Raw genomic sequence first — 13,837 nt, 5'->3', positions numbered from 1 at the left:
ACAGCTTCTCAGGAGTGCTTCAAAGACTGGCACTTTGTTTCGAATGCTTTGACAGCTACTGTTCTCAGCCCTATGGTGAATGTGCAGGAAGTTGCAGCCTAGTTTGTCACCAAACTTTCAAAGTCACTGGTTCAGTCCCGTCCCTCAACTTGACTCAAAAGCAAGGAACCATGATCAGTTCTGGAGGAAATGCTTCACATCGTGAGCTCTGCTGAAACTCTATGCTAAAGGCTGGTCTCCTCAGCCTTCTCTACTAATTGCTGAAATGATCAAAGTATGACCTCAGGAACCAGACAACAAGCATGTATTGTTTCAAAGTGTGCCCTCTTTCCTCAGTGGCTGTCAAAATAGCCTCTTCACCATCTTGAATGAAGCCCAGAGGTACACACATGGAATGCACCTGGTGTTCTTTCTTATCCCTTGCTGCCATTCCCCTAAGAGGTACCATTATTTGACATATGTTTAATCTGCATATGTTTATGTTTAATCTGCATATGTTGATGTTTAATCTGCCTATGTTTAGGTTTAATCTGCCTATGTTTAGGTTTAATCTGCATATGTTTAGGTTTAATCTGCATATGTTTAGGTTTAATCTGCATATGTTTAGGTTTAATCTGCATATGTTTAGGTTTAATCTGCATATGTTTTGGTTTAATCTGCATATGTTTAGGTTTAATCTGCATATGTTTAGGTTTAATCTGCATATGTTTAGGTTTAATCTGCATATGTTTAGGTTTAATCTGCTTATGTTTAGGTTTAATCTGCATATGTTTAGGTTTAATCTGCATATGTTTAGGTTTAATCTGCATATGTTTAGGTTTAATCTGCATATGTTTAGGTTTAATCTGCATATGTTTATGTTTAATCTGCATATGTTTATGTTTAATCTGCATATGTTTATGTTTAATCTGCATATGTTTAATAGGTCCCTACCCTTCTGTGTTTGCCTTCTCTTTAGACAGGACACAGCAAGTTTCCCAACAGTTGAAGGGAACCATTGGCTCAGTTTTGGTGAAAGACAGCATCTCAAACTTGTTGGTTTAGGGAGATTGGTGTAACAAGCTCGGTTCTGTTCCATCCCCATCTCTGCTGTACAGGGCACTTAGCCCTACCGCTACATGTCTCTCACATTGAAGTGGATGGGTAATGACTGATCCCATACTTATTGCAAAGTAGATAGGATCCATGAGGATAGTACTAGAGGTATCTTCAGCACCAGTACCACAGGTTCTTGTGGGCTATACCATTACACCAGTTTGCAGTTGCTGCTAATTACTTGCTGGTATTCGGGATGATATCCAGCTCCTTATAAACATCAATCAACTCATCCCGTATTCAAGAATAACATTCACAGTGAGGGCACATTGTGGCTGGTGAAGTGTTCTATATGACAGTAAACAAGATTTTAAATGAAGCCTGCTGATTTTCTTTTTACCTGTTCAGCTAAAAATATTACTAATTCTCTTTAAGAATTGTAGTGGTCAGTACACACACAGGTTTTTATTGCAACAAAAGAAAATCTATGGCAAAAATTACTAACTTCCTAAATTTTTTGAGGTTATAGTTGCTAAAAAACTTAAAAATAATATTAATTTGCAATAAATATAGATAATAAACACTCCTCTTGAAAGGGGAAATTACAGGGGGTTTCAAAAATGACCGGTATATTTGAAAAGGCAATAAAAACTAAACGAGCAGCGATAGAAATACACCGTTTGTTGCAATATGCTTGGGACAACAGTACATTTTCTGGCGGACAAACTATCGAAATTACAGTAGTTACAATTTTCAACAACAGATGGCGCTGCAAGTGATGTGAATGATAAAGAAGACAACGCAGTCTTTGGGTGCACCATTCTGTATGTCGTCTTTCTGCTGTAAGCGTGTGCTGTTCACAACGTGCAAGTGTGCTGTGGTCAACATGGTTTATTCCTTAGAACAGAGGATTTTTCTGGTGTTGAAATTCCACTGCCTAGAACACAGTGTTGTTGCAACAAGACGAAGTTTTCAACGGAGGTTTAATGCATCCAAAGGACCGAAAAGCGATACAATAAAGGATCTGTTCGAAAAATTTCAATGGACTGGGAACGTGATGGATGAACAGGCTGGAAAGGTAGGGCGACTGCGTACAACAACCACAGAGGGCAACGCGTAGCTAGTGCAGCAGGTGATCCAACAGCGGCCTCCGGTTTCCGTTCGCCGTGTTGCAGCTGCGGTCCAAATGACGCCAACGTCCACGTATCGTCTCATGCGCCAGAGTTTACACCTCTATCCATACAATATTCAAACGCGGCAACCCCTCAGCACCACTACCATTGCTGCACAAGAGACATTCGCTAATTATATAGTGCACAGGATTGATGACGGCGATATGCATGAGGGCAGCATTTGGTTTACTGACGAAGCTTATTTTTACCTGGATGGCTTCGTCAATAAACAGAACTGGTGCATATGGGGAACCGAAAAGCCCCATGTTGCAGACCCATCGTCCCTGCATCCTCAAAAAGTACTGGTCTGCGCCGCCATTTCTCCCAAAGGAATCATTGGCCCCTTTTTCAGATCCGAAACGATTACTGCATCACGTTATCTGGACATTCTTCGTGAATTTGTTGTGGTACAAACTGCCTTAGACGACACTGTGAACACCTCATGGCTTATGCAAGATGGTGCCCGGCCACATCGCACGGCCGACGTCTTTAATTTCCTGAACGAATATTTCAATGATCGTGTGATTGCTTTGGGCTATCCGAAACATACAGGAGGCGGCGTAGATTGGCCTCCCTATTCGCCAGACATGAACCCCTGTGCCTTCTTTCTGTGGGGACACTTGAAAGACCAGGTGTACCGCCAGACTCCAGAAACAATTGAACAGCTGAAGCAGTACATCTCATCTGCATGTGAAGCCATTCCGCCAAACACGTTGTCAAAGGTTTTGGGTAATTTCATTCAGAGACTACGCCATATTATTGCTACGCATGGTGGATATGTGGAAAACATCGTACTATAGAGTTTCCCAGACCGCAGCGCCATCTGTTGTTGACAATTGTAACTACTGTAATTTCGGAAGTTTGTCTGCCTGAAAATATACTGTCGTCCCAAGCATATTGCAACAAACGGCGTATTTCTATCGCTGCTCGTTTAGTTTGTATTGCCGTTTCAAATATACCGGTCATTTTTGAAACACCTTGTATATGTAACATGATGTTAGTTATAATATGCACTGCTGTAAGTATATGACAAATGCTGATTTACTACAAAATAACAGGTGCACATAACAGTTGCAACTTTTGAAAATTTTCAGAAATGTGCACGTATTCACCTTTACAATAATAGACTGGTGTTGTGGGTGAAGTATTCTTGTACAGTAATTGTAAATTACAAGCACTGATTTGCTACAAAGTAGGATTAAGTTACCTGAAATATCCCTACACCAACAAAAATGTTCAAAAACATACTTTCATAAACATCTGAAAACTTTTTCAGGTACTGGTAATTATACAATGAAGTTAGGGAACAATTGGTTTTGAAAAATGATAGGCCTAATGTTGCTGAAAATTTCTAAACAAGCACAATTTAAGTTAGGCATGCAATTGACTCTGATAAGTGTTTATTGCAGTACTTGAAGGTGTTAGAAATTTGCAGGATCTGTATATCATGGTACTGGTGCACACAAGTTTCAACACAACCAATGAAAAACCAAGAAATGATGCGAACAGCAAAATATTTGAACCTAGAATTTGGAATCAGTGTATGAATATAGCATAGACTTCCTCATACACGGGAAAATTTGGAAGCAAAGAAATGTGTGAATTGCATGGATTTATTTTACTTACCTGAATTTGTGACAACTCCTACACTGGCATGCTGAAGATATACATTGGAATCTGTTTATCTAAGTCAAAATTCTGAAAAATGTGTCTTCTGCATGGAACAGCTAACAATGTAATGATGTCAGATCATTAAATAAACATATTTGATACTTATTGTCCTAAAAAGATGTACTTCATACATATGAATAGAAATGTGCTTATCTTTTAGGTAAGGAAGTAATTAGTCTTTGAAAAGATACAGACTGAATAACTTCCATATCAGTCACTTAAGAAACATAATGTTTGTGTACACCTTGCCAAATTTAGTTCTTGCGGCATGATATGTTCAAAATCCCTAAATCAGTTACATAAATAAATGAAAATTTTAGAATATCCCCTATTCTCCAATAAATTTCTGTGGATGCCCATGTTTTGCTGTAGAAACACTTATGTCTAAGCTGTTTGTCTGCCATGAATTCAAATGCCTTGTAATTTTTATGTTGAATGTGCATGTGGTACTGTGTCAAATGGCACTGACATACAGAAATTACAGCAATCTAATTGAGCGCCCCCACCCCCCACCTTGTTCATGCCTTATTACTAGTAATTTTGACTGGTTTTCTCTCAATATTCTTTTAGGCTACTTGAGTTACTGATATACATTCATAAGTGGAAATAAATGCTTTAGTATTGTTTCCAATGGTGAACTTATTTGAATGGTTGTTCTTTACTCTGAAGCAGATGAAAAGCAGCTGGAAAAGAAAACAGCTAATCCCTTCTACAGGAGGAAGCGTCATAAGCTATTCAGGAAGTCTGAAAACCCACTCATCCACACTGGATGCATATCTAATGAGTAAGTGAAGTTGTCCCATCTTTTGTTAGTGTGACAATCTAATACCAGCCTCAAACAGACCTGTCTCTAAATGTAAATCTATTCTGTAATCTCTACGCAAAAAAAGAGAGGAATTAGTAATTAATGTCTACTGAAAAACTTATGTAGAGATGGCAGCACCATCGCCATAGTAATTATATTTATAATTAAATTTAACATAATTGGCATTTGATAAATTTTATCTAAAATAATAAGTTTATCACTAACAAGAAAAATTATTTGATGAATTCTGCACACTCATTTACAGATCATGATCTCATTAAGGGCATGTCACAAACAAAGAGCAAGCTTCTAAAACAAGTAGTTAGACAGGGCACTGTATTTAAGGGAAAGCTCTACCTGTCTTAAAATATTTTCATACTCTGGTGCCTTATAATAAATTAATTTATTATAACTTACTAGTTATGATGGTGGTGGTAATAATATATGAAGTAAATTTGTAATTTTGTTGTTTACTGCACAGTACCAAATCCCAAATCCATATTCTTGTGGGAAAGATCCAGGTGGGTTACTCATGACTGAAAGATTGAGACATAAATATGGAAAATGAACACTTCACTGCCTGGTAGCTATGAATAGAAAATAAGATGGGGCCTACAGTGACAGCTCAGAATGAATTGCTGCAGCAACAGTCATGCAGCAGAGAACTGAGTTGCTGACCAGTAGTTCTGCTATATTGTTGTTTTTTCTTGTGGTCTTCAGTCCAGAGACTGGTTTGATGCAGCTCTCCATGCTACTCTATCCTGTGCAAGCTTCTTCATCTCCCAGTACCTACTGCAGCCTACATCCTTCTGAATCTGCTTAGTGTATTCATCTCTTGGTCTCCCTCTACGATTTTTACTCTCCACACTGCTCTCCAATACTAAATTGGTGATCCCTTGATGTCTCGGAACATGTCCTACCAACCGATACCTTATTCTAGTCACGTTGTTCCACAAGCTCCTCTTCTCCCCAATTCTGTTCAGTACCTCCTCATTAGTTATGTGATCTGCCCAATTAGTTAACTCAATTGCTACAAGTTGCCTCACATTTATTACATAATTTACAGCATTTTTGCCACCTCATTTGGAAGACTTCCATTGTTGGGAAAATGTGTTACATTCAATGGTGAATATATGCATAATGAACACCATAAAAAAATTTCATGGTCATATCTAGAGCTTTGTGAGTTGATGATTAAAACTGTGACTACCTCTCAATTAATTGTCTCAACAGTTGCAAGGTGTAGTTATGCATTCCACAAATTTTGGTAGCAATACCTGGTTTGGAAAAGCATTTCTCCATATTTTTAGTGTAGGTATTTGTGTAATTAGAGCAATATTACCAACTTTCTATGCTCTTTGACAATTTCTTTCTTTGTAAGGCTTTAATAGTTCCTGATCATGATGTAAATGTAGCTGTTATGGAATAGACTGCTATGAGATAATTGTGCGTTCTGCTTGTACTTCAAGTGTGTTGTCTTGTTTCATATATTTCCCCCCTTCAACAGCAGTGCTTACTTTTCAGTTTTTGTAAGGTTTTGTTTAGTAATAATAACCTCAACAATAGTTTGAGACTCGGTTTCCTAGGTAGCTTCAGGAAATCAGTAAATTTTAAACACAAGTTTGTAACACTTTCTGGCAGATTAAAATTGTGCCAGACAGGGGCTCTCACCCAGAACTTTGCCTTTTGTGGTCATTGCTCTTATGGACCTAGCCATCCATTTGAGTTGTGTATAGATGACTTTCTTCTGGTAGTTCTAGTCCTGAAACACATTCAGAAATTCACAGAAGTTTGGTAAGTAGGAGAGAATTACTAGTGGAACTGGAGTTGTGAGGGTGGATCATCATTTGTACCTCGGTAGCTCAGTCATCAAGAGTGTGACTTGGGAGTGGCAAGTTGTGAGGCTCAGTTCTTTGTCTGGCAGAGTTGTATTCTGCCAGGATTTTAGGAGTATGTTTCACCAATCAGTCACTTCCTTGGATATTAAAGGTATTAATCACTTAAATTCTTTCGGAGGAACTTGTCGCCCTGTAATGCTTCATATTCTGATATTAAAACATGGAATTTGTGAAGCTAATTTCAAGATAAGCCCTAATTGTTTACTATTCAGTGAAGCAATGTCTTAGTCAAAATGTGACACCACTTTGTGTACTGTTCTTGGGTATGTAATGAATTAGTTGTCGGGTAATTGCTGTGACCTCTGTCGAATGATTTGGAGCTGCCAAGCCACTGAAAATTAGATACTTAAGACAACCAAGATATCACAAGTGCTGTCATTGAGTGAGGTGGTGCAGTGGATAAGCAGTGGATGCATATTTCGCCTCTGTCCACCTAGCTAGACTTACGTCTTCCATACTTTTCTTAAGTTGCTTAACATGAATGCTGAAATTATTATTTGGAAAGGACATTGCTTATTCCCTTCCTCCACCCAAGCTTGTGCTCACTATAAAGGCATCATCATTGATGGGACAATAAATCCTAACCTGCCTTCCTTCTTTCCAAGCAGTCTCCTCCGTCTCCTATCAAGGAAATAGAAGATCTATGACCACTCATCAAACTGCCTGTGAGTGGCATCTCAATGGATTGTTTAGGGTTACATGTGAGTCAGGAATTGTGAAGAACTCTGGCTGCTACAGTCATCAGTCTTAAAACCAGTTAGAAGTGCTGTCTCAGGATCAAACTGAAACCCAATCAGTGACACACACCTAACCTGCTAGGAATCCTACAATGTCCCATCATTGGAAAAAAGTGCAAGAAGATAGGACTTTGTTAATCAATGGCTATGAGAATATATGGCAAATAGTAAGGTAAATAGTGTTATGGATTAGGAATACTTGCCTTGTGCACTGTCTGAACACCTGGGAGCCATTTTCAACATATTGATTAGTGTGTTTCAGCTTCCATTATGAGAAAAGTATGCAGTAAGGTACAGATTGTGATGTATGTTGATACAAATAATTCCTTTTGTCTGGGCTCAGAAGACATACTTGCATCATTCCAGTGACTTGAACAGAAGGTTGAGAAGACAGACTTTGTTCATAAAGTTTTAATGAAACACAGAATCTGTAATACTGCACTGAGAATAGATCTGGATCCCCTGGCTTCCATTCAAGTGGAAAGCACGAACCAAGCTAGGTGGTGACTTCCTACATTAGCACAATAAGTTTAAAGATGTAGTTTCCCCAAATTGCCTCAGTGGTGTATTCCAAGTAAGGAGATATTACCCACCTATGCACCTATGTAGATGCATTGAAGAGTCTAATTTTAGGCAGTTCTCCTCCAGTCCAGACAGCTAGTAGGGGATGAAGTGTTAGGGTAAGATCCAAAGAAATGCAAACATGAATCATACTTAATGACATAACTTTTTGGCAAATATGTGTCACATAATTTTTTAATTGATAGTGCAGTTTTCAGTTTGAAATTGACTGCGTATAATATTTGTGTGTTTATTTTTCCTCCACAAAACTGGGGTATCTGCGTGCTGATTGCTGGCCTGGATAGTGGTATTGTAATGCCAGGACTTAATTTTCAGAATGAAAGACATCAGAAACACTTTTGTTTGAACTTGTCAGTAAATTAGGAAAGTAATTGACATTACAAATTACAAATAAAACTTTCAACTTTTAACACATCAGAAAATAACAGAAACACTAAATAAAACAGGTCACATTTATACATAGTGTATTATAGTAAACTAGTTGCATTGCTGCCTTTGTAGCTCTGACAGACACTGATAATGTTCTTGAATGAGCTATATTGTTCTTTTTGTGAAAAAATGGATTTACAATTACGAATTACTGACTTATATGCATGCAGTGTTATATATGAATCTAGTTTCTGTTTAAACTGTTCGTATGTAAAGCCAAATAAGTTATAAATGACTGGTATCAACCTATATTTGGATACAGGAGAAAGTACCATGGATGATGAGACATTTTTTCAGAGGGTGACCACATCCATAACTCGTCAGACAAGGCAGGTTATTGCTCATACTAGCCTCATCCCTGATAAAACTTCACAGTGTTCACATTATTTCACTTAAACATATTTGTTACAACAGTATGTTTGTTACTTGGAAACCTACATGAAATCATTGGACTTCACATTTTATTTACTGAATTCCTTCTATCTAACACTTAATACACACAAATTTGAAGAAGCCATTTTGAGTAGAAATAGGAATGGTGTCCTAATATGAGACAGTTGAAGAGAACACTTAATATTGATCACTAGAAGAACAGCTAAACCCAAAAATAAACATGTTTTTCTTAAACCCTCTCCAACATTTTTTGCATTTATTGTGCAAAAGAAGTGCAGTCATGGCATCCGAAAGCTCTTTCTAAAGTCAACATTTCATTTCTGTCAAGTTTGATGCTATTAAAGCTTTAATCTCTTTGAACTGTGTCAAGATGTTGATTACTATTCAAGATTCGGAACACACTGATTTTTAATAGATCGGGTGGCTCTTGATGTGGCTTGCTGATTTTGGGAGTTCACTGGATACCAACATTAGACTCACATATACTCTGCTGTTTGTATCTTTTATGTATTGCAATCTTATTGTATCTTAAGTATACGCTTGTTATGTGGGAGTTTTCCACAGACTATTAATTGCATTTTCCACTGTTGCTGCGCCCACATAGGATACTCTACTACTACTACTACTACTACTACTAGTAGTAGTAGTAGTAGTAGTAGTAGTAGTAGTGTGGTGTTCTGCCTTATGGCATGTCTTGTCATGGGTTAAACCTCTTCCACTTTTGTGTGTCCATAGCTAGTCTTTTCATTTCTGAATATTTGTCTCCTTTGATATTATCCAACATACTTCGTGGACCACTAAACAAAGATCTGAGGAAAAGATTGCCAAATGTTACATCTGGAGTGTTGCACTGCATGGTATGGAGACCTTGAGGAAGGGCAAAGAAAGAAGACTGGAGGCACTAGAGATGTGGATATGGAGAAGAATGGAAAAAGTGAAATGGGAAGACTGAGTAAGGAATGAAGAAGCTTTAAGAAGAGTTGGAGAAGAAACAAACATGCTGACAGTCATCAGAAAGAGAAAATGGAACTGGATTGGACATTATTTGAGAAGGGACTGTTTATTGAAGGAAGGAATAGAAGAAATGGTGAAGGGAAAAAGGGGACGAGGAAAAAGAACATACCAAATGCGTCCAAATAACCGAATCATGATAAATGAGGTTGCTACTTGATAAGGATTATTTGTCCACCAGGTTTCTATTTATTAGGGATCATGTGTTTCAATCATCCAATGAATACCATACAAGTGGCTTTCTTATGTGGAGGCAGGGAAATAAACAGATGAGGTGGACGTGGCTTTGTCCTCCTTTGTCTACCACACAAATGTGCTTGGTGCCCATCAAATGTTGGCACAACAGGGTCACTACCAGATGAATTCAGAGTTCACAAAACTGTTAAACCACTTAGTGAAAAGATGAGTCTGAATCCAGTTGCTATGCTGCCAAGATGAAGTTATCTTCATGTGAGATACAAAGTCCTGATATGTGATACTGTCATGTATTAGGATACCCATGAGATTGCATACTAGGAATAAACCATCTTATAATAGAAATACAGCTTCATAGTTATACTGCTCAGTTTGAAGGCAATGCATTATAATGAATAAAAGCATACTTCTTGAAGAACATAATTTATGAATATTGCTGTATCAACTACTCAGCTTCAGATGTTAGTCATAAAAGCACACACATTCAAAAAAATGTGAAATTCATCACTTTTAAAATGAAGGCCTCTCCACAAAATCTGGCTCTGTAATGGTCTTATTGCACTGCTCTATGCCTCAGGCATTGTGAGAACTAACTTTAGGTACTTCCCAACAGAGCTGAGCACTTTGGCCAATATCAAGCTTTCACACATAAGCTAACTCTCCTGTAACAGACATCTCTCCTCTGTATTCAAAATTGTATTTAGTAATTACAGTATCCTTTTTTTAAAAAAAATAAAAGAGAAAGGCTAATAGGAACATTTTCATTTTATCCAGTTAAATTCTAATCACAGCATGACAGATTAGTGCATTCCATCATCTGGCATCTACAGGTTCATATCCAGATATTAACAACATAACTGAATTCCATTTTCCTTACAAATTATAGAGAAAGAAAATAGACTTTGGATTGGAGAAAGATATTCTAGTCTTGTTCTATCCATTGGAAGATGCAGTTTTGTACCTGGTTCTCTCTTTCCAATCATTATGCACATTCAGCCAGATTTTAATAAATATTGTGACAGCATTTCAACATCCTATTCAGACCCATTATATTGGATAGTTAAACTTCTTTTTCCCAGCAGATTAGTAAATTTATGTAAAGACCAAAATGTATGAGCTGCTCATTAAATATTTGTTTGTTCAATTTCATCTTACTTATTGCCATTGCTACATCTGCATTCTCATTCTGTCTGCTACCTCTGTGTACAGCTGTGTGCACAAACAAAAAACTTTGTCTTTAGCAACTTAATATGGGCCTGACTGTTGACAAAGTTGAGTGTGTTAGTGAATTTATGTTCTCAAATGAACAGGCAAATGGAGTGCTGTTGAACTTGGCACATACATTTGAATGTGTAATTTGACAAAAAGTACATCATTAACTAGTTTCATTCATGCCAAAGAACTGAATCATTATTTGGTTAGTTACTCTTTTCTACGTTTGAAATGCAAGCTTCATAAAAGATAAGATTTTGCTGGAAGTCCAGTTGATCTAAAACCACTTTCTCCTCAACATAATTCTTTCTGTTACTCCTATAAAACAGATATCTTTATGTTGTTGTTGTTGTTGTTGTTGTTGTTGTTGTTGTGCTCTTCAGTCCTGAGACTGGTTTGATGCAGCTAAGATATCCTTAAACTTGGCTGAATTTCATTTAAAATTGTGGGAAATTTTTGATACAGTTTTTCTAGTATGCACTACAACAGTTCTTCAAAAATCTACTAACAGTATGCATCTGAGTTGTACTTATCAAAGCAAGAGAAGCTACCACAGAAAGGCCTTTAGCACCTACTACAATGAGGCACATAAAAATATTGGCCAGATGGCAAAACTGAACTGTGATTCAATGAGTGATGGCCATGCTCAGTGTTTGAGTGTTACTTACATAGTTCCACTAACACCTCCTTCACACCAAATCCATTACTGAAACTTCCTGACAGATTAAAATTGTGTGCCAGACCAAGACTCCAATGCGGCACCTTTGCCTTTTGTGGGCAAGTGCTCTATTGAATGATTTACAATAGCATGACTCATGACCCATCTCCACAGCTTCACTTCCTCAAATATCTTGTCTCCTACCTTCCCAACTTCACAGAATGTTTCCTGCAAACCAGTATCCTTTCTTCCAGGAGTGCTAGTCTTGGCAGATTCACAGGAGAGCTTCTGTGAAGTTGGGAACATAGGAGATTAGGTACTAGCAGAAGTAAAGCTGTGAGGATAGGTCATGAGTCATGCTCGGGTAGCTCAGTCAGTAGCGCACTTACCTGCAAAAGTCAAAAGTTCAGAGTTCAAGTATATGTGGCACACAGATTTAATCTGCCAGGAATTTTCATATCAGTGCACACTCTACTCAGAGTGAAAATTTCATTCTGCACATATGTCAGTCAATTTACTATGTACACTACATGATCTAAAGTATATGGATACCCCCAAAAACATACATTCCATGTTAGGTGCTTTGTACTGTCACCTAGTCATTATACATTGTGTGAGAGCAGAATGGGACCCTCCGCAGAACTCGCGAACTTCGAACGTGATAAAGTGATTGGATGTCACTTGTTTCATACGTCTGTATATGAGATTTACACACTCCTAACCTTCTCTAGTTCCACTTTTCTGATGTGATAGTGAAGTGGAAACATGAAGGGACATGTACAGCACAAAAGTGTACAGGTCGACCTTGTCTGCTGACTGACAGAGACTGCCAACAATTGCAGTGTGCCATAATGGGTAATAGGTAGACATCCATCCAGACCATCACACAGGAATTCGAAACTGAATCAGGATCCACTGCAAGTACTATGACAGTTATACAGGAGGAGAGAGAACTTGGACTTCATGGTTCAGCAGCTGCTCATAAGCCACACATCATACTGGTAAATGCCTCGCTTGGTGTAAGGAGTGTAAACTTGGATGATTGAACAGTGGAAAACCATTTTGTGAAGTGGAAAATCATGCTACACCATGTGGCAATCTGATGACAGGGTGTGGATATGGTGAATGCTCGGTGAACATCATCTGCCAGCATGTGTAGTGCCAACAGTAAAATGCAGAGGCGGTGGTGTTATGGTGTGGTCGTGTTTTTTATGGAGGGGTTTGCACACTTTGTTGTTTTGCAAGGCACTATCACAACACAGGCCTACATTGATGTTTTAAGCACCTTCCTGTTTAACATTGTTGGAAATCAACTCAGGGATGGCGATTGCATCTTTCAACACAATCGAGCACCTGTTCATAATGCACGGATTGTTGTGGAGTGGTTACGTGACAATAACGTCCCTGTAATGGACTACCCTGTACAGAGTGCTAACCTGAGTCCTATAGAACATCTTCGGGATGTTTTGGAATGCCGACTTCATGCCAGATCTCACTGACCGGTGTTGATGCCTCTCCTCAGTGCAGCACTCTTTGAAGAATGGACTGCCATTCATTAAGAACCCTTTCAGCACCTGACTGAATGAATTCCTGTGAAGATTGGAAGTTGTCATAAAGGCTAAGGATGGGCCAACATTGTATTGAATTCCAGCATTACTGAACTTGTAAGCCACTTTCGGCCAAGTGTCCAGATACTTTTGATCACATAGTGTACTTCAATATGATGATGTATTTGGTATGTTTTGCTAGTATGATCATGTTTTGCCATTATAACAAAATGTGGGCATTAATGGATCAAAAGTGTTGCCACAGATTTTGATGCAGCTGTACATGCCGAGAATGCCTGATGTGAGACTTTGCATTTTCTGTGTGAACTTTTTGTTTACTGATTACTTTTTTATTGGGGGTAGCTTTGTGGTGTGTGTCAAATTGAAAATTTGTAAATTCACTCCCTGTTACACAACGTAGTGGCAACATGTCAAACAACTTTCCTTTTTTTTTAAATCCAGGTAGAGAATTCCATATTCAATTTGTCTAAA

The 13,837-nt window shown here is 38.1% G+C and overlaps 1 protein-coding gene across 1 annotated transcript in view; it reads left to right on the top strand.

The window, feature by feature from the left end:
* Window positions 1-13,837, top strand: part of LOC126267940 (sentrin-specific protease 1-like) — a 94,610-nt gene that overhangs the window by 26,783 nt on the left and 53,990 nt on the right. The window contains exon 2 of the mRNA XM_049973253.1: window positions 4,548-4,662. The gene's annotated coding sequence lies outside the window, so the exon portion shown is untranslated. The remainder of the gene's footprint in view (window positions 1-4,547; window positions 4,663-13,837) is intronic.

This window comes from Schistocerca gregaria, chromosome 4, assembly GCF_023897955.1.
Source record: "Schistocerca gregaria isolate iqSchGreg1 chromosome 4, iqSchGreg1.2, whole genome shotgun sequence".
In the NCBI taxonomy this organism is placed as follows: Eukaryota; Metazoa; Arthropoda; class Insecta; order Orthoptera; family Acrididae; genus Schistocerca; species Schistocerca gregaria.
Note: the sequence above shows the minus strand (reverse complement) of the source record. Positions and strands in the feature narration are given on the sequence as shown.